The sequence below is a fragment of the Eutrigla gurnardus genome (assembly GCF_963514095.1).
Source record: "Eutrigla gurnardus genome assembly, chromosome: 5".
Taxonomy (NCBI): Eukaryota; Metazoa; Chordata; class Actinopteri; order Perciformes; family Triglidae; genus Eutrigla; species Eutrigla gurnardus.
Genome location: NC_139919.1, coordinates 11,597,910 through 11,611,992, shown reverse-complemented (window position 1 = coordinate 11,611,992; position 14,083 = coordinate 11,597,910).

The window sequence follows — 14,083 nt, the reverse complement described above, 5'->3', positions numbered from 1 at the left end:
GTGAGGGGAAGTGCAGGGTTGCCAGGTCTGGCCTAATTCACATTTCGGGGAGTCCCGATTTGAAAAGTCATGCACCGGTTGTGCTGAATAGCAGCTACTTTCAGGGTTTGGTATCATAGACAAAAGCTTTGCCAGTGATGTGAATGGTAGTAAGTGAATGACTACAGCGGTCTTCCTCAAACTTCTTCTTGCTTTTGAAATAACATCTTGAACATTCCTTTCACTGTTGTTTTTTAACAATCGTTGAGCCACATAGTGTTAGCTGAGATTTCAGAAATGAAATCCACGCTGTGTCTCCTCATCTATTAACGGATTCAGTGTGAACCCAAGAGCAAGGTTGGCTTTGTCAAAGGGCTGGGTTTTTTTTTATATATATTTGGCTGCTTTGTCTGAGCTTTTCAAATTAAGTTTTGAATTTTTGTCATCATGTTATGACTTTATCACTCTAAAAATGGGGCAAATATGATTCTGTATTATTGTGCTTGTATAAATGTAATTTATGTAGCTGTCAGATTGCTGCTGGTTCATACAGGTGCGTGCGGGGGTGCAAAACAGTGTTTGACGGCAGTGAAAATGTTGTTATTCAAATGCTAGACAAAAACAAATATGGATTGAAGCAGAATATTTTGTGAGACAAAACCACTCTGTGAAACTATCTTTTTTGTTTTTCAATATTTGGAGTTGGGAGATAATTAACAAGACGCTGCCTCGCTAGTTGTGTGTTTGAGACAGCAAGGGGAAGAGAAGCAGGAAGGTCATATTTCTGTAATTCTAATAATAATCATTTAACTATTCAGTACAGCCCTACTTGGTCATTCATTCTCTTGATTACCACCAGCTGATCACTTTGTCTTCTTCCTATCTGAAGCATCGTCTGTTTTTCTTTCCATCCCTATAAATGAACAGACTGTCTGAATGAACACTATTACTATTGTGATGGCCCATTGATATGTTTTATTGTTCCCGCCAAGGAAAACATTCCAACGTGAAAAGAATATTTGTGCATCACATTTTCCCTCAGTCATGTACTGTGAGAACTACTGGTGTCCGGCGACAACAGACACCACAACCAGCAGCCTTCACTCATACTGTAGCAGGTGTGGATCAGTTATGCAAATGTATTTCTGGGGTTAACTTTTAACAATGCTAGCATAGCTGTAATCCTCATTATACACCAGAAAATTAGACAGGAAATTGTTTTCTAACATGTTCACAATGGCAAACAATGGCAAACATTTAGCAGACAAACTGTTTACCATGTTCACCATATTGGTGCTTTAGCATGCAAATTAGCAACACGGAGTGCAGCTGAGGTAGATGGGAATTTAATTGTTTTTGCAGGCATTTAGTCATAAATGACGAATAGAAAAAAAAGTCACCTGATGATGCTGATACAGGACATATTAAAGGATTAAGGGTGTTGCTACAATTCATCCTGAGGGGCACATGGATATGTGAACCAAATTCTAAGCCAATCCCTAGAGGCACAAAGTCAGCGGATCAGGACTCAAACCGCAAAATTTCATCAAAATCCTCTTCTTGTTCCCCAGCTTGTCCCTATGTCTGTCTGCCTTTTAGTCCAGTTAGCATATAGGGTGGTTATCAGAGTGTGTTTTCTGCAGACAAGCTTGAGAGCGGTGAGGGTGAACCAAAACAGTTGATTTTTTTTTGCAGCATGAAATCAACACGCAGTTGAAAAGATGCTAAAGGAGGAACTGCACGGTCTGGTGATAATGATCCTCTGTTGGGTTGTCACTTGCAACTCCTTTCATATCTCTCAAAGGCATCCAATTGTTAATAATATTGATTGCATCTTTAATATTTCAATGTTCACATTCTGTTACATTTAGCATGTGAATCTACAACATGAGCAGCTCAGGCTAAATGGAATGAGTTGTTTGTGTGTTCTGTCATTAAGTGGACATGTTGACCTTATTGAAAGTCAAGGAACACCAAAGTCACGAGGAATCATCCTAATATCTGTACCATATTTCATGTAAATATATTCAAAGTGCTGGGGAGCTGAGGGGCTGTGCAGCTTTACCATCCCCAGAGAGCTAGCGTGGATAATCTCGGCTGGTTGGAACAACAGTCTTTCCCACAGCTGGAGGTTTTCCCTCACTGCATGACTTCCTTTTATCTTCCTGCATCATTGTAGCATTAGATAAACAAAATTGATATATTTGTCCTGGAGCTGCCACCTAGAATCCCCCTTTTTCCCCAACTCTGTTGTTTAAATGTGAAAACTGATATTCGTTCAGGTCGTGAGACTTGTAATTAACATCTGCTGCAAAAGTCAAATCAGAGTAAATATGCTAAGCCCTCTTCACAAAACAAATTCAAATCCTGGCAGGAGCAAACAGATCGCAAAAATTGAATCCAAGAGGGGCAGACCATGGGCCAGCTTTTTTTTCAGCATCCATTTGTGATATCATGTGACATTCTAGTTTTTGCCCGCCTTGTCATTTTAATATTTCTCCCCCTGCTCTGTGTGTCAGTGAAACTCGGCGAATGTCTTTTGTTTCGTCCTCATGTTTCTCCATCTGTCCCCGGGCCCCGTTACACCCAGGACTTTGATTCGGTCGACAAAACGGTGTGTGTGCAACAGTGACGGCAGCAGCAGCAGCAGAGCAGGGTTTTGTCCTGAGATGAACTCTGCAGCAGCCGTGGTGAGAGCTGCTCGCTGCTGACAGAGGGGAGAAACAGAGGGAGGAGGGAGAGCCAACGGCAGGGGAGGGCAAAAAAAAAAAGGACAAAGAGAGAAAAAAGCGACAGACGAGGAGGACACGACAAATAAGAGTAAGAAAATGTATAAAAGAGAGCAAAATGAAAAGAACATTGGGGAAACATTCCAGAATAAACAGCACACGCCTTAGTGGCATGAGAATGAGCCACGATGAAGAAGAACAAAGACACAAAACGGCAGAGAAAAACAGGAAAATTAATAAAATATGATGACAACGCCAAGAACACAGACAGGGACAGGGAAAAGCAAGAGAGGGAAAAAATAAAATGAAGAATGACAGGACAGGGATATGGGAAAGGAAAGAGAGTTAAATCGCATAGAGAGATAGAGGATCGCAAGTGAAAAGGAAACAAACAGTGAAAAAAGACAGTGAACGGGGGAGAAAGAGTGACAGGAAGAAACACAAACACACATTGAAGGCAAGTAAAAAAAGACATGATGGAAGGAAAATGAAGGAAACGGAGCCAAGGAGGGGGACAGAGCCAGGTAGCGAGAGCAAACGTTTGCCAACACTATGAAACTCCCGGCGATAATAGCTCTGCATAATAAGCCGATTTAGCAGATCAGTACCAATAAAACAGCCAGGTGGTGCTCACTTTTCTCAGCTTGATGAGCAAAACGTTGTGTTTCAAGTGAATCTGCTCCTCATTGTTCTGCCTGCTTCTGTTTGTGCTCGGCTACAGTAAAACCAGGAAACAAGGAAGGAGCTGTGTGTGTGGTGCTGTGTTTATTGATCTGTCTCCGTGTTTGATACCGATACCACATGCTGCTGAAATGCTTAACAGAAACGGGCTTTGATGACTGCTTACCTGTTTGTGGTTCACAAATTACCTGTAAATCAGTTCCAGTATGTTGTGGATGAAGTTGTGCAGTTTCTCAATATCACTACAGGAGCTCGTCGGGATTCTAATCCGTTAAATGTGATCATTTGCATATTTAACACAGCTTGGTGTCCCAGAAATTATGTTCCCACACAATATTAAATTTGGCTTCAAACAAGTGGGAAGTGTGCATTTGGAAGAGGTCTTGTGATCCGTACAGGGTGGTGGACGGACCACAAGTGACTACATTAGGAGGTTCACAGATTTCTGGCTTTAAACTCACTTTGGAGGTTGTTGGAACTGAAGCAAAGGTTATAAAGGTAACTGTAGTTCTATGTATTATGGCTGATTTCAAGATCTTCATTGATTGTTTTGGAGGGAAGGTGTGGAAAACAGGGCTATTCGTGTTCATTTCTTTTTTTGTGATCAATTATTTATTGTTTTTTTAACAGACAACTGATAGGGCATGAAAGGAAACACAATCGGTGGGGTAGCATAATGAAATAATGCCTTGTTATCTTCGTTTTACCCCATTAATCCCCTTCCCCCCACCCTCCTCCCGATTGGCATATTGAATTAACAGAGTTGTTCAATCAATCAAAACCAAACAAACAATAATATTAAAAAACAACAACAACAACAACAACAACAATAACAACAAAAAAGACAAAACAGAACCAACAATATCCCAAAGCACTCACTCATACATCATTCATTCACTCACTCATTCTACCCTAACCCAGAAATTTCATGACCACACACATAGCCAGTATGTCTGTTGCATGCACATCTGTACATGTACATTTTATGTTTTAGTCAAATAGACAGACCAAAGTACACAAGAAATAGGCAGTTCACTGCACAGCCAGAAAAATAAATAAATAAAAATAAAAAATAAAATTCTTACATTAAACTTTCAATTTTTTTTACCAAGTTTGACCAACAGCTGACATTTTGTGTTTTAGCTGAATGTAATCGTGCAGTGGTAAGCTCTAGCTGTGCAATGTCCTTGTATGAAGAAAGCCATTCCTTGATTGACATTACATGTGGGGGTTTCCAGCGGCAGGCTATCATCCTCTTAGCTGCTGTAAGCCCGGCAAACAGAAGACGGCTATTATTTGTTGTTAGTTTCAGAGAAGAAATATCATTAAGTAATAGTAGAGAAGGAGAGCAAGGAATAGTTCTCTCCACTACAACAGACAATATACTTGAAATATTTTCCCACAATCTGTTAACTTCCGGGCACTGCCAAACTAAATGAAAAAATGTACCAACGGTATTGCCTGAACAAAAATCACAAAATGGGTTACTTTTAAGTTTCATTTGATAAAGTCTTTGGGGTGTAAAATAAAATTGATGGACAAACTTATAGTGAATCATCTGATGATTCGGGTTTCTAGATGAGATAGTAATATTTGATCATATAGATTGCCAGTTGAACTCTGAGGAAGCATTTATAATGTCACTTTTCCAAAGTCTATTTAAAGGCAGATGTTTATATGAAGCCTCCACAATCAGTTTGTACAACTCAGAGGCAATACCCTTATTTTTACCTTTAGTATTCAGTTTAATATGAAAAGGATGATCTTCTAATTTGGAGTCCCACGGAACACCTTGAGCACGCATTGCTGCCCGTAACTGTAAATAAAAGAAAAAGGAAGTGCCCGGAAGATCAAAAGTTTTTTGTAATTCCCGGAATTCAAGGAGACCTTGTATCCCTATAATGTCCTGGAGTGTATTAACTCCCTTATCACTCCACTGGGGAAAAGAAATGGGTTTCCCATCTATTAAAAGACTAAAATTATGAAAGATTGGAGACTGACGAAAAAATTTTGAGTATATTTTTGCAAACTGTTGGACTTTAAGCCACACAGTGAAGAGATAGGAGATAATTGGTCCAAAGTCACGTTTCACTAGCTTATGAGAAATATTAGAATGTATCAAGTTATGCAGGCTATATGGAGATGTTAATTTCTCCTCGATGGGGAGCCATGAAACCTGACTGTTTGGATTTAACCAGACAGCAAGTGGACGTAGGACAAAGCTCCAAGAGTACCACTCAAAATTGGGCAAGTTCACACCACCTGCTGATTTGTGCCTTTGCAATGTAGAGGTTTTAATTCTCGGTTTTTTCTTATTCCAGAGAAACTGATTTATGATAGAATGCAACTTTTTCCAATAGTTGTTTGGAGGGGCAAGAGGGATCATTGAACTTATAAAATTTACACGTGGCAAAACATTCATCTTAATCACTGATAATCTAGAATGATAGATTATCGTGTTCCTTTCTTAACAGGTCGTTTTGTTGGGTTTTGGTATTGTTTTGTTTCAATTCCAAAGTGATCACGCCAAACCATGATGCCTTTAACTAAACTTAACCAAGTAGTTTTATGGAGTTTTGCAGCGTGCAGTATGGGAACTTTATTCTGCAGCAGACAGGGTTAACTATTTATGACCGAATGTTAATAGTAGTGGACTAAAGTTCTGTGCAGATGACACTGCATTTTTACACAAATGCAAAGATAACTAATCACTTGGAGCTGGTTTTGAATGCTTACAAAGATCAATCCAAAACTGATTTGCATGGCCTTCCAGTTATAATTTAAATTTTTTCTATATTGCCTACAAATGTCTTGGAATTTAAAATTATTAGCTTTTCCAAAAGGGTCAGATTAATGACTAATGATTTTTAGGGACAGTGTTTCACAAGGAAGGTATTGTTGTTTACACTTAACCCTCTTACCTCAGTGACTTTCTTCTCCTGAAAAATGTTAACTTGTGGATCATAGTAGCTTGTGTTGTTTTTCTGACCAAAAGAAATTACTGAAAGAATGTGATTGAGGTCAAATTTGCTCATTTCTTCTGCACTCTCTACATGATCTGAGGAAGGAGGTGTGGGTGGAGGTGAGTGCTCGTCTACACCTCTGTATTGCTGTGAGTCTTTGGAGACTCATGTTCTCTGTGAGCAACGCCCACTTTGAAATGATACAATCAACCAATTTGATCCAAATCCCTCTCGAAATCTTCCCTCGCCCACATATTCAGTTTCACTTAGAAATGCATCACACTTTGGAAGCCAAAGAAGCTCGGTTCACTACCACTTGAAGCAGCTCTGTGTTATTTTTCTTTCATTACTGGTGACCGTGACATTTCTGGTACTCGTATACAAGGAAAACAAAATTAAATGGAAATCTCTATCCCACTGGTGCAAGCAACACTACTTACTTTTGGTTACAGTATAACACCTTCAAAGAAAATAATAACTTCCATGTTCCTTCAGTTCCAAATTTTATTGGGACTAGTGCATGGTCTTTTGGAAATCCCTATCACTAATACAAAACTTGGAAAATCAGCTTTGGGTAACTAAAGACTTGAGCATAATATGATAATATGGCATACTTGGTTCCTGACAATGTTTCTCTGTGACTAAAACATTGCCACATGCTAAATGTTGTCGTCTTTCTTTCAGTTTTATATATTTTGTACAACATTAAGTTATTAAAGTTATTTTTATGTGGGCTGCACGGTGGTGTAGTGGGTAGCACTCTCGCCTCACAGCAAGAGGGTCCCAGGTTAGATTCCTGGGTCAGGCCCGGGTTCCTTCTGTGTGGAGTTTGCATGTTCTCCCCGTGTCAGCGTGGGTTCTCTCCGGGTTCTCCGGCTTCCTCCCACAGTCCAAAGACATGCAGGATGGGGATAGGTTCATTAAAGACTCTAAATTGCCCGTAGGTGAATGGTTGTCTGTCTCTTCATGTCGGCCCTGTGATAGACTGGTTACCTGTCTGTCTCTACATGTTGGCCCTGTGATAGACTAGCGTCCTGTCCAGGGTGTACCCCGCCTTCGCCCAATGACAGCTGGGATCGGCTCCAGCCCCCCCACCCCCCACGCCTGAATACAGGATAAGCGGTAGACAATGGATGGATGGAAGTTGCTTTTTATCTTATATCTACATCTTGTTTTATGATGATTATCAACCTAGTAGGACACTCCTTTAAAATAGAGCTTGCTCCCTTGTATATATTTAAAGTTTTCATTTCCCAGCTGCCTCTTACAGCAAACCTCGTAAATCCAAAAGGGGTGAATGAGAGGATTATATGCTCCATGGGATGGGAAAATTCTCTGACCTCTTGGGATTATAAAAACCTTTACAAAAACACTGCGTGGCTTCAAACCTGGATTGTCTTCGAGCTGTTAACAAAGCTGTTTTTCAAAGTTTCTCAGAAAAGCTGACGTTTTGGAGATACACGGTTTGCACCTGCAAGTGACTGCGAAGGAAATACTGAGCTGTCTGTTTTACAGGCAGCTGCGTTCGACACCAGGATACCTCGGTCTGTGGAGCTACAGCCCTTTCATTGTGTCGAGCTCCTGTGCATTCATTGTCCTTGGCTCCAGCCATAATGATTAATGATGCAGCGTATGACGGTGCACTATAGCCGACTCACCCACGCTCAAAAGACCCTTTTTTTTTCTCCTTCAGTGTCGTGCCTCCCCAGAGACAGACGTTTTCACTTTAGATTTTACCATCAGGTCTTGTGCTCCTGCTTGGCGTTTAGTGAAAGTGGAACACCTGTGTGCATGTCGGGCCACTGTGTTGAGCTTCAAAGAAGGAGACAGGTTTTCCCCAGAGAGTCGATGAAAGCTTTTCATCCACGCTGCTTGATGAGAGACTAGGGATTATGTAAACAGGCAACAAAGAGGAATACAGTATGTTTAATCTCTCGTTCTCCGGCTTTGTTGGCCATGAGTTGCTCCATTGTTGTCGAGCAGAGGCTGCTTTCATAACTGCCTGTTTTTAAGCACTGGCTCTTTTTCAATTTTTTTTTATACAACTTTTTTGGCCTGCAACAGATAGCGGAATACAGTTTAGAATAAATGTCTTTAAAAACCTTCCTTTTGTAAGAATTTGCATTCATAAACGGTGCATTCAGTCCTTTTGATGGATCTGAGAACTGTTTATGAAAGCAGATGAGCACAAACAGGTCTGTTAAGCCCTGTTTTAATGCTTGCTACCTAAAGGGCTCCTGAACGCCCACCTGCCCCACTACACCGACACAAATCCAAACCAGAGTGGCCTTGTTTAATTCAAACACTCCATGTTTGAACTGTTGCCAGTAAAGAGCATAAAATCCAGCAGGCTGCTCTGTCACACCGGCATCAGAAAAGCAACTTTGTGATTACTGCTTGTTGCCGTTGTGAGAGTACAAAAGTTTATTGGAGCTATAACTAAGATTTATTCTGCCCTGTAGCACATAGTGATCATAATGTATCTGCAGGGGGATGATGGGGTTTTCTGATCAATACCAATGACTCAATGACTACATTAGGAGGTTCAGAGATTTCTGGCTTTTAAACTCACTTTGGAGGTTGTTGGAGATTAAGGCTATAGGTGAGCTGAAGGTTATAAATGTAACTGTGGTTCTGTGAGTTATGACCAATGTCGAGATCTTCATCGATTGTTTCGGAGAGAAGGTGTGGTAAACAGGCCGATGCACCTCTCATGATTAAGAATCGAGGCTCGAGGGATTACAAGGCTACTAGCAGCTAGTCCCGACAGGATCTGTTTGGACTCTTTCCAATGGCCTAAATACAATATCCATTTTTCATATATGTTTATAGCCTTATTGGTCCCTGTAGTCTTCCATATATCACCATTTAGCAGTCTGAGTTAACCAAAGCAAGTGGGTATTTTTCCAAAGCTATGGTCTTTTTATAAGGAAAATGCCTTACTGTGTTTCCCAACTGAGCTGAGGTGGAGGGATATGTTGTGGTAGTCACATAAAGGTTGGTTGCTGGCACAAAATCTGGGCAAACGGCCTACATGCAACTGCCAGAACAAAGACATACACTTGATGACTACAGAAGCCTGTATTAGCTTCAAGCTTTCATATTAACGTCATCTGACATTTTTTAGCCATGATGGCTTATTATTCCAGCACTTTGCTCGTAATACAGAAGTTACCCTCATTAATAGTTGCAGTCTTGTGATCTGTTTATTGTAACTTTTTTCCCTTTCTGCTACAGATCACGGAACCCATGCCAGAGAGCTGTTGATGTTGCAATTCCTTCATCATTAAAAGAGGTAGGAAAAAACTTGACTTGAAAAATCTGGATGGGGAATCTCAATTTAATGGCCACAAGATTTATACCAATATAAGAGCCAATTGATAATGGTAGACTAGAACATTGAACTGTAGAGACAAGCCATAAAGTCAGTGAACTCATTCAATATTGTAGGTAAAATGGCCAGGTTTGCCAACGTTAGCTTACATTAGCCATTGTAAGATAAAGGTCATACCAAGTATCTAGGTTGTGGGACCGTGACCCCAGATTGTGTTGAATTGAGTCACAGTGTCTTTTATTCCTTTTTCATTTCTGAGAGAAGCAATCAGTTTTTTCTTCACATCTTGGATAAATCAATGTTAGAAATAGGCTCTCATTAAAATCAGACAAATCTGTGATGACCCTAATTTCTAAATAATGGGAAGAAATAAAGAACTTAGTGAATGTAGCAGTCAAATATGAATGTGTATTTGAAGCCTCTCTTGAGGCCAGTGAACCTCCAACTGCAACATGAATTTACATTCAAAAGACTTAGATTGCAATAGTTATCTCTTCAGGATTGTCAAATAATTGCTATGGGTTTGGAAAAAAATATCACCTTTTACAGCTCACAGTTTGAACAATGCTCTGACGCTGTCGCCAGCAGTCAATCTAATTTGAAACCTGGTATGATGAAGGGCTCTGCATGGCTGCACTTGTGTCATTATAAAATGGATGGACAAATTTAAATACCCCTTTGTAGAATTTCTCCATGAGTCTGCCACTTGGCTGCCTCCACCAAATTACTGCTGGCATTGATCTGCAGGAGTTGACTATTTACGAGCGTGCAGATGCCAGCTTCCCAGAACAGCAATTAACATTTGGAGGATAAAAATGGTCTGAAAAGATGTATCCTTAAACAGTGTCACGTCCTGCATAGTGGGAGTTATAGGAAGGGGGCATTCTAGCTGGTTTTTATCCACAGTTGATAGTTGTATCATACAAACAGATGTGTCAAAACACTGCCAGATGTCTTCATTTAAGTCCAGGGTTGTCAAAGGAGTGCCAATTTAGGGCACCAGCATTTGATTGAGGACCTCACAGAAAAGGTGCACACATAAGCAGTTTTTTTTTTTACATCTTACTTCCACATTAAACTGCTGAGTTGTACACCAAAAATCACCAACTTTATGTAACAGCACCAGCATTAATGACACGCAATTCCTGTGACTCAGTTGCCATGGAGCCAATAGTGTAGTGTAATAAATGGAAGCTGTTGAATTGGACTGTGGATGATCACAATATAATTTAAGCATTTCATGTCATGTTCATTTTTTTCTATACTTTTATGGCATACTACATAATGTTGGAGGCATCTTGGAGGCCATAATATACTCATATACTGTGACACTGCATATGGCTTTTTAGCATACTATACTATGACATTTCTATGCCGTTTTATACTAGAACCTTTTATTTATTTTTATGACACTTTTTAATGGCATAATATAGTATGCATTTTTATGGCAAACAATACTATAAAATTTGTTTTAAATACTATACTAAGTCATTTATATGACATTTTGTATGATCTTTTAGACAAAGACATTTGTTATGACAAACTATTATGACATATTAATGAAACATTGTTATGAAAAACTATATTATGACATGCCATAATTTGGATTTTACCAAAATGCGACATGATTTATGACGGATGGCCTATTATTTTTGTGACCAACATTTTTATGGCATACTGTATTACGCCTTCTTTATGACAGACTATAATATGGATTTTTATATCACTTTTTTTAGGGCATACTATAAAACGGTATTTTTTGTGACATACTATGATGACATACTATACAATGCCATGCTTTTATGATGTATGATTTTTGCAATTTGTTGACACTTTTTATGGCTTACTATAGTATGAGCTTTTACATGATGTACTATAATAATTATTTGTATTCCTTTTTATACTCCTTTAATGACTTATTGACCTACTGTGTAATATTTTGTGCAATTTTGTATGACATATTATACAATTAAATTTTTTTTATGAAACTATACTATGACGTTTCATATTGCAATGTTTATGACTCTTTTAATGCAATACTTTATTATTACATTTTCATGACATTTCGTATAACATACTGTAAAACTGTTGCCAGACCTGCGGGGAAAAAAGGTAATAAAAAGAATATAGTATGTTGAATAATACAATAAATAAGTCATAGTAGTTAGTTGAAAAAAAATCACATTATATTATTTATAATGTCATAGTATAGTATGTCAAAAAAGTATAAAAAATCTTATTGTAGTATGTTGAGAAGGTCATAAAAAATCATAGTACACTATGTTGAAAAGGTCATAAAAAAGTCATAGTATATTATGTTGAAAAGGTCATAAAAAATAATAGTATAGTTATTCTTTTTTTTTTACTTTTTTCAACATACTATACTTTGACTTTATTATACATGATATACTGTGACTTTTTTATGACTTTATTCAACATACTAAATTACAATTTCTTTTAACATACTTTTTTTTATGTGCTATACTATGACCCTTTTCAACATATTTTAATTACTGTTCTATGATCTTTTTTAATATACTAAACTATAACTTTTTTCCCCATACAATACAGAACAATTTATGGCTTGGGTGGGTCCTTGGAAATTCAAAAGAGTCATAAAAAGGCCATAGTATAATATGTTGAAGAAAGTCATAGTGTAGCAAGTCAAAAAAAAGCATAAAAAAGTCATAGTATAGTTTGTTGAAGAAAGTCATCGTGTATTAGGTATAAAAAAGGCATATAGTATGTCGAAAAAGATCATAGTATAGTATGTTGAAAAAGTTCATAGTATGGTATGTCGGAAAAAAGTAATAAAAAAAGTTATATTAAGTTGAAAAAAGTAATTGTATAGTATGTCAAAAAGTCATAAAAAGTCACAGTATAGTATGTTTAAAAAGGTCATAAAAAAGTCATAGCACAGTGTGTTGAAAAAAGTTATGAAAAGGTCATAGTATAGTATGTCAAAAAACGTAATAGTATAGTATGTCGGAAAAAGTCATAGTATAATATATCGAAGAAAGTCATAGTATAGCATGTCGAAAAATTCATAAAAAAGTCATAGTATATTATGTTAAAAAAGTCTTAGTATAGTGTATTGAAAAAGGTCATGAAAAGGTCATAGTATAGCATGTCAAAAAAGGTAATAGTATAGCATCACAGAAAATCATAGTATATAGGAAAAATTCATAAAAAGTACTAGTATAGTATGTTGAAAAAAGGCATAAAAAGGTCATAGTATAGTATTTCGAAAAAAGTAATACTATACTGACTTTTTTCGACCTACTATACTTTGACCATTTTATGCCTATTTTAGACAGGATATACTATATTATGTTTAAAAGTAAATAAAAAAATCATTGAGTAGTATCAATTTTTTCGACAGGCTATACTATGACTTTTTAATGACCTTTTTGAAAATACTTTACTCATGACTTTTTTTCAACATAATACTATCACCTTTTTTTAAACTTTTTTCAGCATACTATACTGACTTTTTTCAACATACTATACTATGGCTCTATTTTTATGACATACATAATATGACATTACATACTATAGGCTGACCATTTACATGAAATTTGTAATGATGTGTACCATCTACAACATCTACACCATGACTTCCATACTCATTCATACATTTCTAAGGTAGTTAGTTAATTGACCACTATTACATGATATCGAGTCTGTGGGGGGGTTTCACTGTGCAATTAAGATACAATAAGATAACTGTTATTAGTCCCATGGCAAGGACATTTACAATTAGCATACAATCAGGGATGTTTGAAAAAGAATAAATGAGCATGTAGACGGTAATGTCTCTACAGAAACCAGAGTTTTGTGTGCACATATGCTCTTTTTCAACAATGCTGTCTTTTTGCTCTTTCAAACCATAGTCTCATGACTGAGTATATTTGAAAATGCACATGCAAGTACGTACAGGCTTGTCACAGGGCTGCATCACTGCCTTGTGACCACATCTGCACTATTGTGATGATGAACTATATTGAACCATGGCGTGATCATAGAGGCACTCATTGCCCTGCCAAACTGCAAAGATATCATTGCATTATTTGCATTCTTGTAAAGGTCATTCCTGCAAAGGAACGCTGGGAAAAATGTTCCACGCAAGGACACAGCAATCAACTGTTTTTTTTATTTGATAATTACCTTGAGCCAGCATGTGTATGCAGGTTTTCAGTATAACCAAACAACAAAGCAGCTCGTTTCACTCAGCATTTCCAGACCAAAAAAGTGCTCATCATAGAAAATCTGTAAAAAAAAGTCTCATTTTTTCCCCCGGAACGAAAACCTACACATGCATTGCTCTCGATGGCACATACTGTAGATAAAAAGCCACTGGGTTTAGAGTTGTATTGGAATTAGTTGGCCACAACTGT